Source organism: Panthera pardus, unplaced genomic scaffold, assembly GCF_024362965.1.
Source record: "Panthera pardus isolate Hobbes unplaced genomic scaffold, ASM2436296v1 HiC_scaffold_8, whole genome shotgun sequence".
Taxonomy (NCBI): domain Eukaryota; kingdom Metazoa; phylum Chordata; class Mammalia; order Carnivora; family Felidae; genus Panthera; species Panthera pardus.
Window position 1 is genome coordinate 10,252,421 of NW_026527013.1, and position 20,701 is coordinate 10,273,121.

Sequence of the window (20,701 nt, forward strand, 5' to 3'; positions counted from 1 at the left end):
ATCCCATGAGCCGTGAGATCGTGACCTGAGCAGAAACCGAGAGTCAGACGCTTAACCGACCGAGCCACCCCGCCGCCCTTGCTGGACAATTACAATCGGACTCTGTGGGTGGGTGAAGGGGCTCAGAAAGAGGTACAGCCCCTGCAGGAGCCCCTGGCTGAGGTCTGGCATCCAGACCCCCTGGGGCCCCTCCAGCCTTTCTCGGCTGCCACCCCTCCTTTTTCATGTGACTCTTGTCCTTGCCTCCTGCTCACTCCCCCACCTGCTCCTTCCCTCTTCAGCCTCTGTCTTCCCTCTTGTTCTCTCTCCAGGCTCCTCCATCCTGCTCCTCCCCAGCTCTCCGCCACTTTCTTGCCCCAGACTCGGGGATGTGAGAAAGTTCCGGCAGAAATTGCAATCTCCTCTCCTCTCATGTGGCTCCTAGATAAGACAGTAAAAATCCGATTTTCAGCAATTTGCTTCATTTGTGAGCTCTCCCTCGTCTCCCTTTCTCCCCCTGACACCAGCTTAGCAAAATTGCCTGGGCGGAGTGGATATTTTTAACCACTTAGTAGTCAGAGGAGGATCGTATAAAGTTTTGCAGGAAACCCGGCCCCGTGCAGCCAGCTGCTGGCTGTGTGCTTTGGGGGTTAGCGGACAGGCACTTAAGGAAGCCAGGTGGGCAGGCCGAAGGGAACTGAGTAGGCAGGAAGGGGCTTGGGGGGGGGGGGGGGGGAAGGAGTGACCGGGACCAGAGGGGGAACAACGTGTGGGAGAGGGTCTGCCAGACGGGAGCTGTGGTTGCTGGAGGAAACCAGTCTGGGACCCAGGCTTCTTGTCTGGCAACAAAGAGATACCAAGGGAGCTTCCCCGGCACTTTGGGAAGGGGCGTCTCCTTCCCCAAAGCAGAGGCGGCGGTGGTTGGGGACACAGTGAACGTTTATTGAGCACCTTGGCGGCTTGCCTTATGTGCGTTGAATCCCCGTCGCGGTTGCCGAAGGAAGCCTTCTTCTTCTGTGGGTATCAGTTAAGGCAAATGCGAGGCTGTGTCGCCACAAGGCCCCCAAATGCAGGTTCCCCGCCCCTGTCACTGTCCCAATGGTTGCTATTTGGAACATGCGGTCTCCACCGCTACCCGAGTTTGACATCAGACCCTTGCCATCGAAGCCAGGAACTGAAAGGGTGCAGATAGCAAGGGAAATACCATGGCTTAAAGAACACGGGTCATTTTTTTTTTTTTTTTTTAGTTTTTATTTTTAGAAGTTATTTTTTTAAGCTTATCTATTTGTTTTGAGAGAGACAGAGACGGCGCAAGTGGGGAGGGGCAGAGAGAGAGAGAGAGAGAGAGAGAGAGAATCCCAAGCAGGCTCCACACTCAGGGCCCAATGTGGGGCTGGAAGCCACAAAGCCACGAGATCATGACCTGAGCTGAAACCGAGAGTCGGACGCTTAACTGACTGAGCCCCCCCAGGCGCCCCTGGAACACAGGTCACTTCTGACTCACGTGCCGGCCACAGCCGCATGCCCTGTGCTCTGCAAAGCCAAGCACTCTCCCTGGAGTCACGGGCTGTCTTCAAGGATCTCACAGAGGCCAGGCGTCTCCGTCCATTGGGCCTGTTAGATTACAATAGACTGGGTGGCTTATAAACAAAAGACATGTCTATCTAGGTTCTGGAGTCCAGAAGTCCAAGGTCAAGGTGCTGGCAGATTTGGTATTTGGTGGGGACCTGCTTCCTGGCTCACGGATGGCTGTCTCCTCAGCGCGTCCTCATATGGTGGGTGGGGCAAGGGAGCTCTCTGGGGTCTCTTTTAGAAGGCCAGTGCTCCCATTCATGAGGACCCCATCCTCATAACTTAATCACCCCAAAGGCCCCGCCTCCGGTTGCCCCCCTCCTGGGGATTCAGTTCCAACACCTGAATTTGGAGGAAGACACACATTCGGTTTCTAGCAGCCGGCCACCTGGATGTTTTGTCCCTGCGTGACAAGGGCCGCCGGCTTCCCAGCCTGTCAGGTGGGAGTCCTTACCAGCTGCCCACCTGCTAAGATAATGCCAGGTATTTGGGATCCTATGGCCGAACTGTTGGTTACAATAGCATCTGGGCTGCTGGAACAGAAATCCAGGATTACCGCGGCTCAAACAAGAGGTAACTTTTTTAAAGTGCCTTTCTTTATTTCAGTCATCTCCACACCCCCCGTGGGGCTTGAACTCACGACCACGAGATCAGAGTTGCGTGCTCTTCCAACGGAGTGAGCCGGGTGTCCCCAGAGATAACTTCACTTACGACTTACTTGATAGTCTGGCTGTCGATGGTCCGGGGCTGGGGTGATTGGCTACATTGTAGTGAGGACGTGGGCTCTTTCTGGCTTCTGATCTGCCACCTCTAGGGGGGGCCGAGATGACTCGCCAACATGTCCTCTTTCCAGCCAGTGGGAGGGACTCCACTCCTTCCCTTCAAGGGCAGAGCCCAGAAGGTGCACAGGTGGCTGCCGTTGGCCAAAGTCACATGGTATAGCTTCAAGGAAGGCTGCCAAATGAAGTCGTTTTCCTGGGTGGCCATGTGCCCAGGTTGAAAATGGAGGTGCTTCGGGGTGCCTGGGGGGCTCAGTCAGCTAAACATCTGACTCTCGATTTTGGCTCAGGTCATAATCTTGCGGTTCATGAGTTCAAGCCCCACGTCGGGCTCTGTGCTGACAGTGCAGAGCCTGCTTGGGATTCTCTCTCTCCGCCCCTCCCCCGCTTGCACCCTCTCTCTCTAAATAAATAAACTTAAAAATTTTTTTTTAAATAGGTTCTTTATTAATACAAAAGACAAGGAGAATGGAGGGGAGAATGGGGAGTGAAGGTTACGCTTTGTTGTTTTTTTTTTTTGTTTTTTTTTTTGTTTTTTTTTTTTAATTTATTTTTGGGACAGAGAGAGACAGAGCATGAACGGGGGAGGGGCAGAGAGAGAGGGAGACACAGAATCGGAAACAGGCTCCAGGCTCCGAGCCGTCAGCCCAGAGCCTGACGCGGGGCTCGAACTCACGGACCGCGAGATCGTGACCTGGCTGAAGTCGGACGCTTAACCGACTGCGCCACCCAGGCGCCCCTACACTTTGAAAAGAGAGATGATTCATTTTCAGAAATGCCAAATAAAAGCTGCACTGTCTCATTAACAATAGGTTTACAACCTACTGGAAATATGTACGAACCCCCCACTCCACCCCAACCCATGGAGTCTCAAATACTTAGACGCTTCACTTCCCGGTTCTTCTCCCCACCCCCCACCCCCCCTCCACCCCCCACCCCCCACCCCCGCCCCCCCCCTCCACCCCCCCCCACCCCCACCCCACCCCCGCTCTGTTTCGTGGGCTTATTGTTGGGGGCTTATTTTCGTGGGCTTTGCAAGGAGCGTGCACCAAAGAGCAAAGGGAGGAGGGACCGAAAGTCTCTGCGTCACCTCAGGGGATGGACATTTGTTCCAATCAGACTACTTTTTGCCTGCCATGGGCGTAGGCGACGTCCGGGGAAGGCTGGAACCTCTCTAGTCCCTCAGCCAGTGAGGAACCAGGGAGGGACCCACACGCCCGGGGATAAATTGTCTGCTGTGACTCCCCCGAGGGAGCCTGTCCACCAGACATCTGCGCTTGCAAGAACATTGATTAAAGCCTCATTTCACTGTGATTTGAGTCTTCACATCCTTCCTTTGATTGGGTTGATGGGCTTATTTCTAACATACACAACATGGTGAATATATTTAATGCCACTGAGTTGTATACTTTAAAATGGTTATAATAGGGGCACCTGGGTCGCTCTGTCGGTTAAGCGTCTGACCTCAGCTCAGGTCATGATCTCGCGGTTTGCGGGTTCGAGCCCTGCAATGGGCTGTATGCTGACAGCTCGGAGCCTGGAGCCTGCTTCGGATGCTGTGTCTCCCTCTCTCTCTCTGCCCCTCCCTGACTCGCACTCTGTCTCTCTCTCAAAAATAAAAAAACATTTAAAAAATCTAATAAATAAAATGATTACAATAGTAAACTTTAGGTGGTGTTGTGTTTTATCACAATAAAAAATAATTTACTTACCAAAAAAGACAAGAAAAGGGATATTGGGAGACAGAAGCAGGAATCCGAAGGAAGAGAGAGAGCAAGGCATGCATCTACCAGGGGCACAGATTTTTCCTGGAGGGAGGAAAGGCATATGCAAAGGCCCTGCGGCTGGGACTTGCTTGATGTGTTTGAGAAACATCGAGGAGGCTGGAGTGAAAGAGGGTGACAGTGGTAAGAGATGAGGGCAGGGAGGTGACAGGGGCTATAAACTGTGGGGAGGAGCCCAGATTTTTTCCCGAGTGATGAGAAGCTGATGGAGAATTCTGACCGTGAAAGTGACCAGGTCCAACTTAGGTTTTAAAGCAATCACTCAAGCCACTATACCTTCAGGTGTTCTCAGCACCCTAAGAAGGCTGAAATTCAGGTTTCCCCAAGCCCAGGCTTCCTGGGGATAACCCAGGCCTCCCATGGCTCCCACCAGGCCTCCCTCATCCATTCTCCCTTCCCCTCCACAGGCTGTGCCCTTCCTGGCTGGCTGCAAGGAGCAGTGGGCAAAAGCTTGGGTTGTGGAGTCAGTGTTGAAATCTCAGCTCCAGCACTGAATAGCTGTGAGCCTGTGCTGTGGACCGAATGTGTCCTCCCAGGTTCATATGTTGAAGCCACAATCCTCAGCGGGACTGTATTTGGAGATTGGGCCTTTACATGAGGTCATGGGGGGGACCATGACCCAGTAGGATTAGTGTCCTTAAAAAAATTTTTTTTTTACATTTATTCATTTTTGAGAGACAGAGAGAGCACAAGCTGGGGAGGGGCAGAGACAGAGAGGGAGACACAGAATCTGAAGCAGGCTGCAGACTCAGCTATCAGCACAGAGCCCGACATGGGGCTTGAACTCACAAACCACGAGATCATGACCTGAGCCAAAGTTGGACGCTCAACCGACTGAGCCACCCAGGCGCCCTGGGTTAGTGTCCTTTAAAGAAGAGACTGGAGAGGGTATGCATTCTCTCTCTTTCTCTCTCTCTCTCTCTCTCTCTCTCTCTGTCTCTCTCTGTCTCTCTGTTCCTGCCACATGAGGTTCAGTGAGAAGGTAGCCATCTTCAAACCAGGAAGCTCATTGTCACCAGAACCCAGACCAGCTGACAACTTGACCTTGGACTTCCAGTCTCAGAAACCGTGAGAAACAAATTTCTGTTGTTTAACAACCGCCCGGCTCCCACCCAGTCTCTAGTGTTTTGTTATGGCAGCCCAGCAGACCGATATGCCTTGTTTGAGTGACTTAACCTCTCCATGCCTCAGTTTCTTCATCACAAAGATGGGCTTATAAATACACCATAGAATACCTTGAGGCTCCGTAAGCAGAGAATTCATTTGAACAGTGCGTAGCGCCTCCAAAGCTCTCAGCAAATGTCAGAGTATCAGTCAGCACAGGCTTGATGAAGCCAACACGGGTGGGTTGTCCCCATGACACTGGCCGTCCATTACTGCTGGCACCTGTGGCACTCAGGAGCAGCCTTGGCAAAGCAGAGATAGGGCTGGAGGATAAACACCCCAGATCCCTCACGCCTCTGGTGGAACAACGCTGAGGCGTGTTCTTGCAAAGTGTAAAAGTCCCCAAGACCACCCTCACATCTACACCAACAGCAAGTTTGGAGTCCCTAAGACTACCCCAGTTTCGATAATCCCCGAGGACTCACTGATAGCTCTCATACGCGACATGTTATGGTTTGTTACAGGGAAAGGATACAGATTAACATCAACCAAGGGAAGGGGCGTGTGGGGCAGGACCCAGGAGACGCCAGGTGTGAACATCCAGTCGGCCCCTCCCAGTGGAGTTGTGCGAACAGCGCTAACTTCTCCCAGTGACCGTGCGTGACGACACTCACGGTGTACTGCCAACCTAGGATGCTCACCCAGCCTTGGTGTCCAGAGTCTTCGTTGAGTCCGTATCACATAGACATGGTTGACCCTCCGTGTGGCTGACCTCAGTCTCCAGCCCCTCCAGAGGTCGGGCTGACACTGGGTGACCCACGCCCACCCCCCCCCCCCCGCCCCAACCACCATAAATCACATTGTTACTACCTAGTGTGACCAAAGCTCCCCCGTATAAATCATATTGATCGAGTAGACTGTGTGGCCCAAGGTCCCAGGTAAACAAAGATACTCTAACCAAGCAAGACATTCTAGGGCTTCCAGGCCACCTCTCAGGAGCAAAGGACAAAGACTAGACCTCTCTTTGGGTGAGGTTAATCCTTTACGGCACCTTTCTACAGTGTCTCCCAGAATTCCCCTGTGGGATTGAGCCTCAGTTGCCCACAGTAGTAACCTCAACAGTGTGCTCGTTCTTGGCTCCGTCATTTCCCTCACTCTCCTTCCTAGGGTCACTTCCCAAATAAATGATTTGCCCTTGCAACCTGGCTTCTAGGTGAACCCACTGTTGCAGGCTGAATAACGGCCCCCCCAGAGATATTAGTTCCCGGGCTCTGGAACCTGTGAATGCGACCTTCTGTGGCAAAAGAGATTTTACAGATGGGATTAAGTTAAGGCTCTTGAAATAGGAGATTATCCTGGATTATCTGGGAGGGCCCTAAATGCAATCATAAGTGTCCTTATAAGAGGGAAGGAGAGGGAGGAGGTCAGATGTTACACTGCTGGCTTTGAAGATGGAGGAAGGGGCCCTGAGCCGAGGGACACAGCACTGCAGCGCTGGCAGCTGGAAAAGTCGAGAAAACAGACTCTTCCCAAAGGGCTCCCAAAGGAGCAGGGTCCTGCTGACGCCTGTTTCAACCCACTGAAACTGACTTCAGGCTTCTGACCTCCAGAACTGTAAGGGAAGAAATGTTTGTTGTGTTAAGCCACCAAGTTTGTGGTGATTTGTCACAGCGGCCATAGACTATTGATACACCAGCTGAGATGGGAGGTCATGCTGTGGGAACCCCAACATCTCAGTGACTTCAAAGTTTATTTCTTGCTCATGTTACATGACCGTTGGGAACCACCTGGGGCCTCTGTTTGGGTCATCCTCATAGCAGGATCCAGGCTGATGAGGCAGCAGCTATCTAGAATGTTCTTAGTCACTGCAGCAGAGGAAAGAGAGCAGAGGGTCCTGCCTCAGCCATTAAATACCCCAACCTGGCAATGACGTCATCACGTCTGCTTGCAGCTGATTGGCCAGCACTCATCGCATGGCTCCAGCCAACCCCAGGGGAGCCCGGAAGTGCCTCCCATCAGGTGCCCAGAAGGTGGAGAGCAGGGAAACATCAGTAACCCCCGCGCCACCCCCCCCGGAACTGGATATTACTTGAGTAACAGGATGCTACAATGGACTTTTTCATTCAGGCCCCAAATAAGTAAATATAGTGCCCAGTGAGAGGCACCAGACCGCAGTGAACATTTCCAAAGTCGAAGGCTCCCGATGGGTTTCATGACTCAGCGTGAGCGGGGTCTGAAAGGCTTGGGGAAGAAGGCAGGTTTGGAGAGGGTTTTATGAGGATTTCTCCGGAGGAGGCTGTGCTGTGAGCTTCGTGCTCTCCCCATCAAGAGAAAAGGGTCAGAGCCGGGTGCCCCCCTCACTTCAAGCCAGGGAAGGAAGAACATTGGCAGGATGTTAGGGAGAATCTATTGTGGGTCCCCTGGACTTTTGTGACCCGTGGAAGGCAGAAGAAAGGGGCTGGTGACTGCTCTGGTAGATCAAAATACAGGGTGTTTCCAGGAGGGCTTCCTGGAGGAGGTGCTGGGACTCCGGCCGCAAGCATATGACTGGTTTCAGTGGGGAGAAAGGCTGAGCAGAGAGCAGGTCCTAAGGGAGAACCAGGGGCTGGGTGAGAGGGCTCCTTCGACAGCAGAAACAGCTCCACCAGGACCCTCTGGCTCCTGGTGTCCTGGGACTGTCATAACAAAGGACCACAGACTTCAACTACAACAATAGGAATTTCTTCTCTGCCAGTTCTGGAGGCCAGAATGGGAAATCCTGGTGTGGGCCAGGCCAGCCGCCTCTGGGAGGTCCAGGGCAGAATCTTCCCTGGCTTCTTCCAGCTCCAGTGACCCAGGCACTGCCCCCACGCCTGGGCTTGTGGTTGCTTTGCTCTAATCTCTGCCTGTTTGCAAACTCTTCTCCCGGGGTGTCTCTGTTCTCATGTCTGTCCCTCACAGGGATACCTGTCCCTGGATTTAGGCTCACCCAGATGAGAATCTCATCCCAGGATTCTTAAATTAAAAAAAAAAAAAAAAAAAAAAAAGTTTATTGAAGTAATCTCTGCACCCAAAGTGGGGCTCGAACTCACAACCCCAAGATCAAGAGTCGCATGCTCCTTCGGCCCCCCAGGATTCATCACTTAATCCTATCTGCAAAGACTCTTTTTACCAAATAAGGTCACAGTCAGAGGTTCCAGGGGTGAGAACGTGGCACATGTCCCTTGGGGGACCACCACGTGACCCCCCCCCCCTACACTCCCCTTCCCTCCCTGAGCTCAGATCCTGAGCGTTGACCGGTCGTCAACCTTGGGCTTCTCTGTGTCCCTCCGTATAGAATCCAGTTTTAGCAAGAATCCGGTTAAGTCAGTGGAGCTGGAACCTCCCCTTACTCCTGATGTTTCCTCCTAGTAATTTTCCATCCACTGCCCCCCACCCCGCTCCTTGGCTGTAAATCAGAACCGAGCCTGGTTCTACCCTGAGATATCATTTTCCCTATTGCAATAGTTTTTTTAAAAAACCAAAATTTATCTTTATCCCTTTAACAGTTGTCCAGCTCTGGTTTTCCTTAAGTGTGACAGGAAGGGCTAGGAAGGAAGGAGGGAGGGGCGGGCCCCCACACCACTCCGGGGCCCCCAGAACAAGGAGGAGAATATTTAAGTCTAAAGCACCATCCGAGCTGGGATCTGGACATTCTCGTTCTGAATCGTGCCCAGCCTGCCTTCTGACCTCAGGTGACCATTAGAGCATCTGTGATCTGAGATGCGCAGAAAAGTCAGGAAGCTAAGAGTTTATGCATTTAACACCCCTGCCACCACCCCGCTGTAAAAGCAGTTATAGGAGCAGGAGGAACCACCCCGTGAGTTAAGGGTGGCTCCGTGCTGGTTCATTTTTGTTACAGTGTCTTGATTCCAAGGTTCCTCTAGAAGTCGTTTTGTCCCCCCCCTCCCCCGCACTGACCTCTCTCTACCTGCCCGTTCTGCCTTCCACTGGGCCCCCAGGTCCTCCTTCGCCCTGGGGCCCCGTCTGCCTGCCCTCCATCCATTTAACAAACGTATTGAGTCAGCAGGGAACAGCAGAAACAAGGAGCCTCCCTGGTAGAGCTGAGGTTTGGGTGGGGGAGCCAGCTAAGAGACAGCCGAACGAGTAAATATCCTCGGTACATCCCAGTGAGTGCAAGTAAATAAAGCAGTAATGTGGATTTGTGGTGGTGGTAAGGGGGTGGGGGTGGGGAGGGTATCAGAGAAGGGCTTCCTGGGGAAGGGAGACCTGGAGGAGGTGAGGGAGGAGGCTTGCAGATATCGGGGAGGAGACAATCCAGGCAGAGGAAACAGCCTATGCAAAGGCCCTGAGGCAGGAATGTGCCCAGGGAGTCTGGAGAATAGTGAGAAGTCCCAGGTAGCGGGAGGGGAAGAAAGTCAGAGACAAGGGCAGGGAGGTGATGGGGGTGTGCAGGGCCTTGTGGCCTCAGGGAGGACTTGGGTTTTGCTCTGAGTGAGGAAGCTGGCAGACACAATGGCCCCCCAAAGATGTCCACGTCCGAATCCCTGGAATTTGTGCACGTATTACCTCACATTGCAAAAGGGACTTTGCAGATGTGATTACATTAAGGCTCTTTGGGCAGGGAGATCATCCTGACTATGGGGTGGGCCCAATCTCGTAACACAAATCCTTAAACGCAGACGGGTGAGGCAGAAAGGGGGTCAGAGAACGGCCATGTCAGAAGGTCTCTCCTGGCTGGTTTTGAAGGTGGTGGGAGAGGCCACAAGCCAGGGACTGCAGGCCACCGCTTCAGGTGGCAGCCACTGGGGAAAGGGGGACCTCCCCCCTGCAACCGCAAGGAACTGAATTCTGCCCGCACCTGAAGGAGGTAAGGGCTCCTTCCCCCGAGCCTCGCAGTCAGCTGATATCTTACCCCAGGGCCCGCGATGATGCATACGTGTTGTTGAAGCAGCTAAGTCTGTGGGAACTCGCGACGGCAGCAACAGCAAAGCAAGCCAAGGTGGCCGTTAGTTCTGAGCGGAAGAGGAGCCCAAGCGGGCTCGGGTGCTCACCTGCGCCCCCTGGGGGCCGGGCGGGGAAGAGACCGCAAGGCGAGACCAGGAGCCTGGGACCAGGCCGGACGCGACAGCAGGTGCAGGAGGGCGACGCTGGGCTGGACCCGGCGGGGCCGCGGAGGTGGGCAGAAGTCCAAGGTTTGGATGTGAGTGGAGAGAGAGCGAGAAAGGGGTCAAGTCAAGGATGACACGAGGCTTCTGACCGCGGTACCTGGAGCCCCCCGCCCTCTCCAACCCCCTGCTTCAGCAGCCCCCGCCTCGCTCCTGTGTCCCCCTCAGATGGTTCAGGTAGAGGCCACATGCTGCCCTCGCCTCTTAGGCCTTGGCCGTGCCCTGTGGCCTCTCACGCATGGCATTTGCCTTCTCCATTCTCAAGACAGGAAGTCAGATGAGGCTGGAGAGGGGCGGAGAGCTGTCAGGGCCCCCACCCCCAAAAGGACTGGGGATCTGCCTCCTCCCTCCCATCCGAGCCCAGACTAACCGGCTCCCATTTTGCCCCCGGTCGGCGCATCGCTCTCTCTGTCTCCCTCTGGAATTTTCGTTCTCTTTACGGTAACCAAATTACCCCATCTCTGCTTGTCGCCAGGGACCGCCTGCCTCAGCGCAGCGCAGCGTGGGCTAGAAGGGCCAGGGTCACGGGGCGAGCGATTAAACCATCAATCACCCGCCGATGCTGACAGCCACCCCTCACCTGGGACCCTCCGCCGTCTGCGAGCCCCGGGGCCAGCGGCAACTCAAAAACAGGCCTGGAGGCCTCCGAACCCTTCAAGGTGCGGCCTCGAGAGGAACTCCCAGATCCTTGTTCGTCTGGATCCGCAGAAAGCCATCCTGGGTTCAAACTCACAGCTGCGTCTTGCTCACTTGGCTGGGCCACTTCATCGGTCCGTGCCTCAGTTTCCCCACCCGGAAAGTAGAGATCATACATACCATTTTCGATGCCGCTGGGGATTACATCAGTGAATGTGATACCGTGGAGCACGTAATAAGTAGTTTCTAGGATGTACTACTGTGACCCTTGCCTTGCCTCTGGTAAACATCGGAGATCATCAACTCTTGATAGAAATCCAAGACTTCTGACTTGGGGGGTTGGTGATGGGGATCATGCCTATGCCTTCGTCCAGCTGGTGCCTCATCCAAGTCCGAACTGGGCGGGGGGGGGGGGGGGGGGGGGGGAGGCTCTAGCAGAACCTTAACTCCTGCGGAACAACTCACATTTAGCGTCACTCCTTGTAGGTAACAAGCCTCCGTGCTTTGCACTGGCTGTTCCCTCTGCCTGGAATGCTCTTCCTCCACATACCACGTGACTCCTCTTTGCCTGCTCCGGAGCTTCGTGCAGATGTCACCTCCTCAGTGAGGACACCCAGTTAAAAGCGCCTGCCCCACCCACGCGGTTTTGTTGTTTCTCGAGCGGGCACGCACCCCCACCTAATGTACCGGAGGCTGTGTTTGCTGGGTCGGTCTGACCACCTCACTGGAGTGTCAGCCCGAGGGCAGGGGTGTAGCCCCTTCATCGCCCGGCACAGCACCTGGCATGAAATAAACACTCGGTGAATTCTTGTTGAACCAACGAATGAATGCATTCCAAAGCTGCTCTGGAGTTGGACTGCTGTGGGCAATCCCGGGCTTTCTGGGGGTAGACGGGGTGTGATAAGTCCTGTGCAGGGACCCTGCTATCGTCTTTATGTGGATCTTCCCCTTCCTTCCATCCTTCCTTCCTTCCTTCCATCCTTCCTTCCTTTCTTCCTTCCTTCCTTCCATCCTTCCTTCCTTCCTTCCATCCTTCCTTCCTTCCTTCCATCCTTCCTTCCTTTCTTCCTTCCTTCCTTCCTTCCATCCTTCCTTCCTTTCTTCCTTCCTTCCTTCCTTCCATCCTTCCTTCCTTCCTTCCATCCTTCCTTCCATCCTTCCATCCTTCCTTCCTTCCTTCCATCCTTCCTTTCTTCCTTCCTTCCTTCCTTCCTTCCTTCCTTCCTTCCTTCCATCCTTCCTTTCTTCCTTCCTTCCTTCCTTCCTTCCTTCCTTCCTTCCTTCCTTCCTTTCTTCCTTCCTTCCTTCCTTCTTCCTTCCCCCTCCCTGCCCCTCCTTCATTCTTTCTTTCTTTCCTGAGGTGAAATTCACCTAACACAAAATCAACCATTTTGAAGTATACACTTCAGGGACATTTAGCACCTTCACCACGTTGTGCGGCCACCACTTCTACCTGGTTCCAGAACATCCCCGTCACCCCAAAAGGAAACCGGCACCCATTAAGTCGCTCCCCAACTTCCCCTTTCCTCCCAGCCCCTGGCCACCACCCGTCTGCTTTCTGTCTCTGTGCATTTACTTATTCTGGACATTTCACGTAAATGGAATCGGGTCATGTGTGCTCTGTTGTGTCTGGCTCCTTTCACTGGGTTTAACGTTTTCAAGTTTCCTCCACATTGTAGCGTGTGTCAAGATCGGTCCTCCTTTTTACAGCTGAATCATATTCCAATGTATGGATGGACCACATTTGTTCATCTACTCCTCTGGTGATGGACATTTAGGGTGTTTGCACCTTTATTGTGGATCCTTAAAAGGCACCCTTTCTTCGGGGCGGATGAAGAGCGCGGTGGGGGGAAGAGATGATATCAGCCCTTGCTCTGGCTTCTTTCTAGCATTCTTGTGCAGTGAGCCACCTGCACAGCTGTTCGTGGCAGCCCTAACAGTGTGATGCGTATCCTGACCAGCTCAAAGACCAAGGAACCAGGAGCTGCCCCTCCTCGCCTAGGCTTTCAGACTGCCAATCCCTAACCTCTCTGGCCCGCTCACCCCTGCGGAAAACCTGCCAGGGAATCGGGCTGTTTTGGCGGGTACTCCAAGTCCCCTCCTTCCTGTTGCCCCTAGCTGTGCCCCCACTTGTTTCTCCAGACTCTGGGACCCTCTGGCTGTCTCTTCTTCATGCTTTCCACCCAGCCTGGAGTCCCACACCCACCTACGTCTCCCAACCCTCTCTCTGTGTCTCCGGCACAGTGGCTATTTTTATTTTCCCTTCTTATTAAATTTCCAACTTCTGCAAACACCATGGCCCCTGCCTCGCTGCACCGCACCCCCCCCCCCACCCTTTCCCTTCGAGCGGATTTGATTCACTTGCGGTTTTATTAACAGATTAAAAAAAAAAAAAATGCAGCTGCCACCACACCGTGCCTTCTCTGCTTTCTTGGAGGTTTAGAGAAGCTGGAGGGAGGAAAACTGGGCTGTAGGTTCCCTCTGGGGGGGGGGTTAAATCCAATCTACCCTCCTCCCCACAGCCCGGGATATGTAGACCTTTCCGTGTGTAGCCAAGGAGGAGGGGGGAGGGGCTGGGCAGTGAGGCCGGGCCCTTTCCTGAGTTTGAGGAAGGATTTGAGGGGTGTCAGGCCTGTGCACTGCCCCAGATAGTGCCTTGTCCTGAGGTGGAATTGGAAATTCAAAAAAAAAAAAAAAATCCACATGGAGGTTCTGCCTCTGTGGACACCGGGAGCTCACAGCTGCCCAGTTGGGCCCCGGAAGGGGGGCCTGGGATTTGGAAGCACCCACACCAGAGCTGGGGGGGGTGCCTCCACCCACTCTTCTTTTGGATCACTGGTAGAAGTGGGGGGGGCATGGAAGGTTCCAGGCTCCCCGACACCACCTACCCTGGGAGGCCTCTCTTAACTTTTTCTCCCCAGGAGATTCCGATCTCCATCCCCGTGTCCTCTCTCCACCCCCTGCCTCCCAGAGCTGAGAGCAAATTGCTTCTTCATGCCCCCGGGGTGTTTTTCCCCCCAAATTCTTTGTGTGGCAGTCACTATGGCAACCAAGAACCCAGCTGCACTTTATTTCCTGGGGATACAGGAAGGGGATGGGGAGTATATTCAACTGGGACCTTTCTACCCTCTTCCTTTCCCTTCTTCTGATCCTCCTCCCCCACAGGGCCTGATCCAGCCTTGGTCCACTAGAAGAGTAGGCTGCCTGTCTGGGTGCCCATCCTGGCTTGCTGGGCTGGCTCCCCATTGGGTCCCTCATCCATTTGAGGAAGGTTCTTCCTTTGGCCAGAGTGCTAAGGCTAAATGGTGCCCTGGATCCCAGTGGAATCCCTTTCCCCTTCTTTCTCTCTTCCCTCTTCCTCTCCACTCCCATAATCAGGCCAGGCTGGTATGGTTGGGCAGGTTGGACACTGCACAAGGGGGCACAGAGTGTGCTCGTCATGCTGTGAGTGCCCCTTTCTCCTTTGCTCAGGGGCTCCCTATGGACAAACCTCTGACCCGCTGTGGCTGACACCAACTCACAGTTCACTATTAAGAGAGTCAGTTATTTCAATAATGAATTTCAGCTCCAGTCGTGCCCCAAAGCAGAGGAGGAAAGCGAGCCTCGCCAGAAATTTGAGGTTGTGAACAACACAGGCTACAGCTCCTTTGGGACCTTAAGAGAACAAACTTGGGCGGGAAGAATTCTAGAGGGGCTGGAGCTGGAGTCAAAGACCGTAGGATGTCTTGGGAGAGCCAGAGAGGGACAGGGGGTGATAATCAAAAGTCCCAAAGAGGTAATGCAGCTGGTGTAGATTGACTGCCAGATGGACCCAGGTCGATGCCCTCACCACCTACCCTGCCTCTGTCACCTGACTGGAGCCCGGGCCAGCCGGCCGAGGCATATCGAGGCGAGCCCTGTCGTCCCAGCCGAGGCCATCCTAGACCAACCTACGGCCAGCTGAACCCCAAACACGTGACAGGGCCCAACCTGGGTGAATAAAGAGTGTCCTCCGGACCCCCAGCTGACCAAAGACTCCTGAATGCGCCCAGCCAGAAGGAATGTCCGGTTGATGCGTAGACTGTGAGCCATAATTAAGGCCGATTGTCTAAGCCACTGGACTGGGGGGTTGTCTGTCACACAGCACAATGGCCTACAGGTAACTGACACAAGGCCTGACTAGCGCGGGTGCATCAGGCACACCTTGCCCTTCCTCACGGAAGAAATGGGCCCAGATTCGGTTACCATCTCCTTCCCTTTCTTACAAATTCTTCCCCGTTCCTTCCGTTCTTGATCTCTAGCCATATCCCCCTCACTCCCCCCCCCCCCACTTCCATTCAGCTACATCAGATTCTCCCACTCTCCAAGCCTGCACCCACCTCCGGGCCTTTGCACCTGCTGCTTCCCTGCCTGGAAGCACCCTCTTTCCCCAGGGTGGGTCCCTCCCTCGCCTCATGATGTCCCTGTTCACGTGTCCCCTCCTTTGAGAGGCCGTCCCTATCTCAGACAGGCGTGCCACCCTCCGGCCCCTCATCAGCTGCTTCCTCTAATTTTTATGGTTGTTACTCACGGCACTTACCACTACCCGAAATTGCCTTCTTCCCTTCCTTGTCTCACTTCCCCTTGTCCCTCCTGGTGCTCTCTGGGGCCATTTGCTCTCAGGGGCTGCCTCTGGAGCCAGTCCAACCTAAGACAGCCAAAGAAGATTCCGGATTTGGGGCAAGGACACTCAGCGGTGCCAGCTAATTCTGCTGCTCCCCGCGGGAGCCGCCTCCTGTCCAGCTGCGCCACACTTAGGGATGCTAAGGTCGACTCAGGGCTTCAGATGGGGGCAAAAGACCCTTCCACAAATTTACTCCTCATCCGCCTTTTCCCTCGTGATCTCCCCATCCATGGATGAGCGCGTCCCAGATCCACGAAAAGAGTCCCCAGGCACGGCCGACCCTCTGCACCACCCCCCCCCCCCCAACCCCGCCATCATCCCAGGGGTTCGAGAATCACCGGGGGCTTCGTGGAAAAGAAAGATCATCCGTCTATAGGCATCAACATCGCTTTCCTTTAAAAAAAATTTTTTTTTTTATTTTAAACCTTCCCACAATTCAAATGTTTCTCTTATTATCTTCTGCCGAGGGAAAAAATTAATAACACGGCGCAATATAAAACACTAAATTAAAGGCATTTTGGAACCAGCAATTATTTCATAAGCTTCTCTTTTATTGCCGCGCTAATGTGCCTAATTGCTGTCTTAATGAGGACATTAATTTCTAGCTAATGTGATGTTATTAGAGAAATTGCAGTCAATCTCTTAAAAAGGGGAAAGTGCTAGAAAGCTGTCCCACGAGGCAGGGGTTCTGGTCACCCTGGGGCTGAGGGGCAAAGGAGAGGGGAGGAGATGACGCTGGGACCCAGGCTGGGACAGGAGCAGCCGGGAGCCAGGGAAGGGGAGAGGTGGGAGCGTCCCGCAGGTTGTGGGCAGCCTGGGGAGGCCCCGATCAGGGAACCAGCTGTCGCCTGGCCCGGGGCCCCAGGAGACGAGCTCCAATAGGGGAAAGTGTTGGCACAGTAGTAAAACCTAACATGGGTGGCAGGTGCTGTTGAAACATCTTATATCTATTTTTTTTTTTATTTTTTAATGTTTATTTTTGGGAGAGACAGGGCACGAGTGGTGGAGGGGCAGAGAGAGAGGGAGACACAGAATCCGAAGCAGGTTCCAGGCTCCGAGCTGTCAGCACAGAGCCTGCTGCGGGGCTCAAACTCGCAAACCACGAGATCATGACCAGAGTCGAAGTCGGACGCTCAAACGACTGAGCCTCGAATATTTGTTTACTGTTCTTTTTTGAATGTTTATTTATTTTTGAGAGGGGGGAGGGGCAGAGAGAGCGGGAGCTAGAGAATCCCAAGCAGGTTCCTCTTTGTCAGCGCAGAGCCGGATGTGGGGTTCAAACTCACGAGCCATGAGATCATCACCGGAGCCAAAATCAGATGCTTCTGCACTGAGCCACACCCAGGTGCCCTTAGATCTAGAATATTTAGACCCACACCCGACAGAAGCAAGTCAGGATGATGAGGAGAGGGTGTGAGGGCAAAGCAGCCCAGGTTGTCACCCCAGTGTCCCTTGAAGCTCAGTCACTCGCCTCTGCCTTTTGCAAACCACCTTGCCAAGCACGCAGCGCGATAGTCTGACCCAGTAAAAACACAACAAACCACTTTTAAATTCTGACAGCTACTTACGTGAAGCAGAAGAAGAAGCCCCCTGAGGCCTGTATCCCACACTCCAAAAAAAAAAAAAAAAAAAGACAACCGCAAAACGGAAGAGATGTGATTCGCTGCGGTTCAAGCCTTTGCCAGTGTGGCCGTGGGGATACACACAGGGTTGCCAGGCACCATGGCAGAGGTGCTCCCCTTCACGCTTTTTTACTTTATTTACAAAACCGGCTTTACTTTGTTTCAAACTTAAACCAAGACGCTCGCGAAGGAAACTTCTCATATGTCTACGGAGCGAGAGAGACTTATTTTAGGAAATTGGCTTTTGCAGTTGTGGAGGCTGGCACGCCCGAAATCTGCGGAATAGGCCAGAAGGCAGGAGACCCAGGGAAGTGCTGCAGTTTGAGTCCAAAGGCGGTCTGCTGGCAGAACTCCTTGCTCGGGGAACATCAGTCTTTGTTCTCTTAAGGCCTTCTGCTGATTGGATAAGGCCCACCCACAAAATGGAGGGTAATCTGCTTTCCTCAAAGCCCGTTGATTTAAATGTTAATCTCACCCAAAGAGAGGGCTTTCTCAGAAACTTCCCAAATAATATTTGACCAAATATCTGGGCACCGTGGCCCAGCCAAGTTGACATAAAATCCAACCATCCACTCCAAACTCTTGCTTTCTATTACAGTAAAGCAAGTGTGGTTGGTGCTATTTTTACATCCCCTTGGCCCAGACATCCCTGCGTCTCTCTGCCCAAGGCTTTTATACAAGTAAGCAGGGGGGTGGGGGGGGGGAGAGGCTGCAGGCCCGAAGTGCTGGGAGGGGACACTCCCAGAAGTGACTGTCATCAACAAGAGACAGAATTTTGGAGGATAAATACCCCAGCTCCCTCCTCCTCTGCAGATAGGACTCTGAAGTGTGTGCTCTCTGCTGCCCCTGGAGGTCCCCAGCAGAACTGCACCCCACTTATCACATTAGGAACCTGCTCAATGACACCCCCTATACTGGCTGCCTTCATTGTCCTGCCTCACCCCCACCCCCCCAACCCCGTCCCCCCTCAACCTGTGTTTCTTGGAATCACTTTGGAGATTAAACTTCCTGCACCTAAATCCCCCAGTCCAGGGACGGCTTTAGGGGAAACCCAGTCCTCTTTACCTTCTTTCCCATCCCTACAGCAGCAAAATGTGAGTGGGTGGGAGAATGAGTGGAATTTCTTTTCTCATAAAGGCAATACGCACTCCTGATTAAATGAAAAGAATGCAGGGCCTGTCAAAGGGAGAGCGTGCTGAGTTGAGTCTCTCTCTGTGCCGATCCTCCCTTGGCCTCAATATAGCCCGGCTAAGACCTGCCCGGTGCATCCACTCTGGTGTTTTGTATTCGCACTCCAGCATCTGCACGAATATCCTCTTTGCCTTTCACAAATGGGGGATCGTTGCAGACGTACTGTTCCACCCTTGCTTTTTCTCCAGTTAATTATGTAGCTTGGACACCCGCCCCAAATGGGCGCATCTAGGCCCGCCTCATTCTGCTTAATGACTGCAGAGTATTGGAAGATGTGCTTTCAGAGGAAGAAAGGATTTATCTGGAAGGCTCCGCCTGGGAGTCCCAGACCTGAGCTAATGCGATGGAGGACCACACTCCAATTCCTCTCCCATCTTTTCCAGCTCCTCTGTGCCCTGGGGATCCACCTGGACACAGTGTCTGGCCAGCCACCCCTGAGCGGGACTCGGCCACACCTGAGCCTGTGCCTGGGTCAGGGTGAGAGTTTGAGATTCCTGCTCCGGCCATCAACCATCCAGGCAGGGAAAATAAAAAAGCCAAACAAACCCCAGAGCCAAGTGCCTGCTCTGTGGGCCTCCACGCCGTGGCCCCTTGACGTCTTCTCGTGGCCTTGAACGCGCCTGACCCTCAGCGATCTAGGAAGAGGCAGCGGCCAATCCATTTCCAGGCTGAGTGGGCGGGTGCTTCAGAAGGTGGGCTCTGATTGGTCCAAATCTACCGGGCGTTCCCTTTTCTTCATTGACGATTGGCTGGGGCATGGCCTCTGAAGCTGTGGGCATCCTGCCGGCTCCGCTCAGGGACGAAGTTAGGGCTTGAGGCCGGTCTTTGCAAATAAAGTTTATTGGCCCGCAACCACGCTCGTTTGTTTCCGTATCTTCTCGGGCTGCTCTTTCGCGCTCAAAGGGCAGAGTAGACTAACTGCGAAAGAGACTATGCAATCTGAAAAGCTAAAAATACTTCTATCTGGACCTTTACAGAGTTTGCCGACCCCTGGGCACGTGTGTGCGGCTCTCTACCTGGGGGGTTTTCTCCTGATCCACACGTGGGACAGGTCGGAAGTGACCCTGGGAGCAGCCCTCAATCTATGATGGATGGGATCTGGAGCATGCATTCGCAGGGCCCTCTCCACTTGGGTGAGACGTCTCAGAAATACGCGTCCGCACAACGTAGCCCAGCGGAATTGAACCCCGGATGCCCTTGGCAGGGACTGCTCATTTACCCCTTGCTTTGGCTGCCCTCCTTTTCCTATGTCATTTCTGATCTCCCCGCCAGTGTTTCCTGGATTTACTTCCCAGATAAACTGCTTGCACTCAAACTGGGCCTCTGAGTGCACCTCTGGAGGACCCCAAACCGAGACACCACATGACAAATTTCGGGTTAGGGAGAACCAGGAGAAGGGTTCCTTCCTCTTGAAAAGAGATGCGATTAAGAGATGGGCTCTTCTGCTGCTGGAACCTGTCATTTCTGCACATGACGCCCGGAGTTCTGGAAGCTGACTTCAGACCATGAAGAGAGCCAGCCTTAGGACAAAGCTAAGATGCAGGGAGGGCAGCAAAGGCCCTGAGTCGATGACATCATCGGGCCACTGAATTAATCAACCCAGGAGCTGCCCTGACTCTGAACTTACTCTTCTACAAGATGGTGACTATTATTATTATTATTATTATTACTTAAGTTGGCTTGAGTGGGGCTTTTCTTCTTCCTTTCTGATAGATGGAAAGACCTAGAGTGGGAGGGAGATGATCAGCCTAATGGAGTAAACACTGGGCTATCACCCTTGGGTGAGGTCAGAGGTGAAATCTTTGCAGCAGCCAGAACGTTTTTTGTTTGCACATAAGGAAACCCTTAATTGCCATCCCTTATTCAAAAAGACAAGGCATTGGCTCATACAAGGGAAAAGTACAACAGCAGAATAACCTCAGTCATGGCTGGATCCAGGCGCTCGATGATATCACCAGGAGTCTGGGTCTGCCCATCTCCTAATTCAGATTTCTTTTGTGTTAGCCTCTCTCTCAGGCCAGCTCTCAATAAATAGTGGTGAGACGGTTCCATGCATTCCTGACTTATATCCCCACAACTTAGCAACCTTGGCAGGCAGAAAATACCTCTTTTCCAACAACTGCTGCAAAAGTCTAAGGACTGTCTCTCATCCACTCATCTTGGGTTACAGGTCCATCCCTGGACCAACCAGGAAGGGGAAATGTTCTGATAGGCCTATCTTGGGCCACATGCTCATCCCTGGAGG

General features: G+C 53.4%; 2 long non-coding RNA genes across 2 annotated transcripts in view; one reads left to right on the plus strand and one right to left on the minus strand.

Annotated features, from left to right (window-relative positions):
• The window catches only part of LOC128775531 (uncharacterized), a 70,371-nt gene that overhangs the window by 3,409 nt on the left and 46,261 nt on the right, over positions 1–20,701 (minus strand). The window lies entirely within an intron of this gene.
• Positions 10,212–11,309, plus strand: LOC109253986 (uncharacterized). The gene is made up of 2 exons (XR_002074609.2): positions 10,212–10,461; positions 10,841–11,309. It is a non-coding gene; the product is annotated as an uncharacterized LOC109253986 (long non-coding RNA).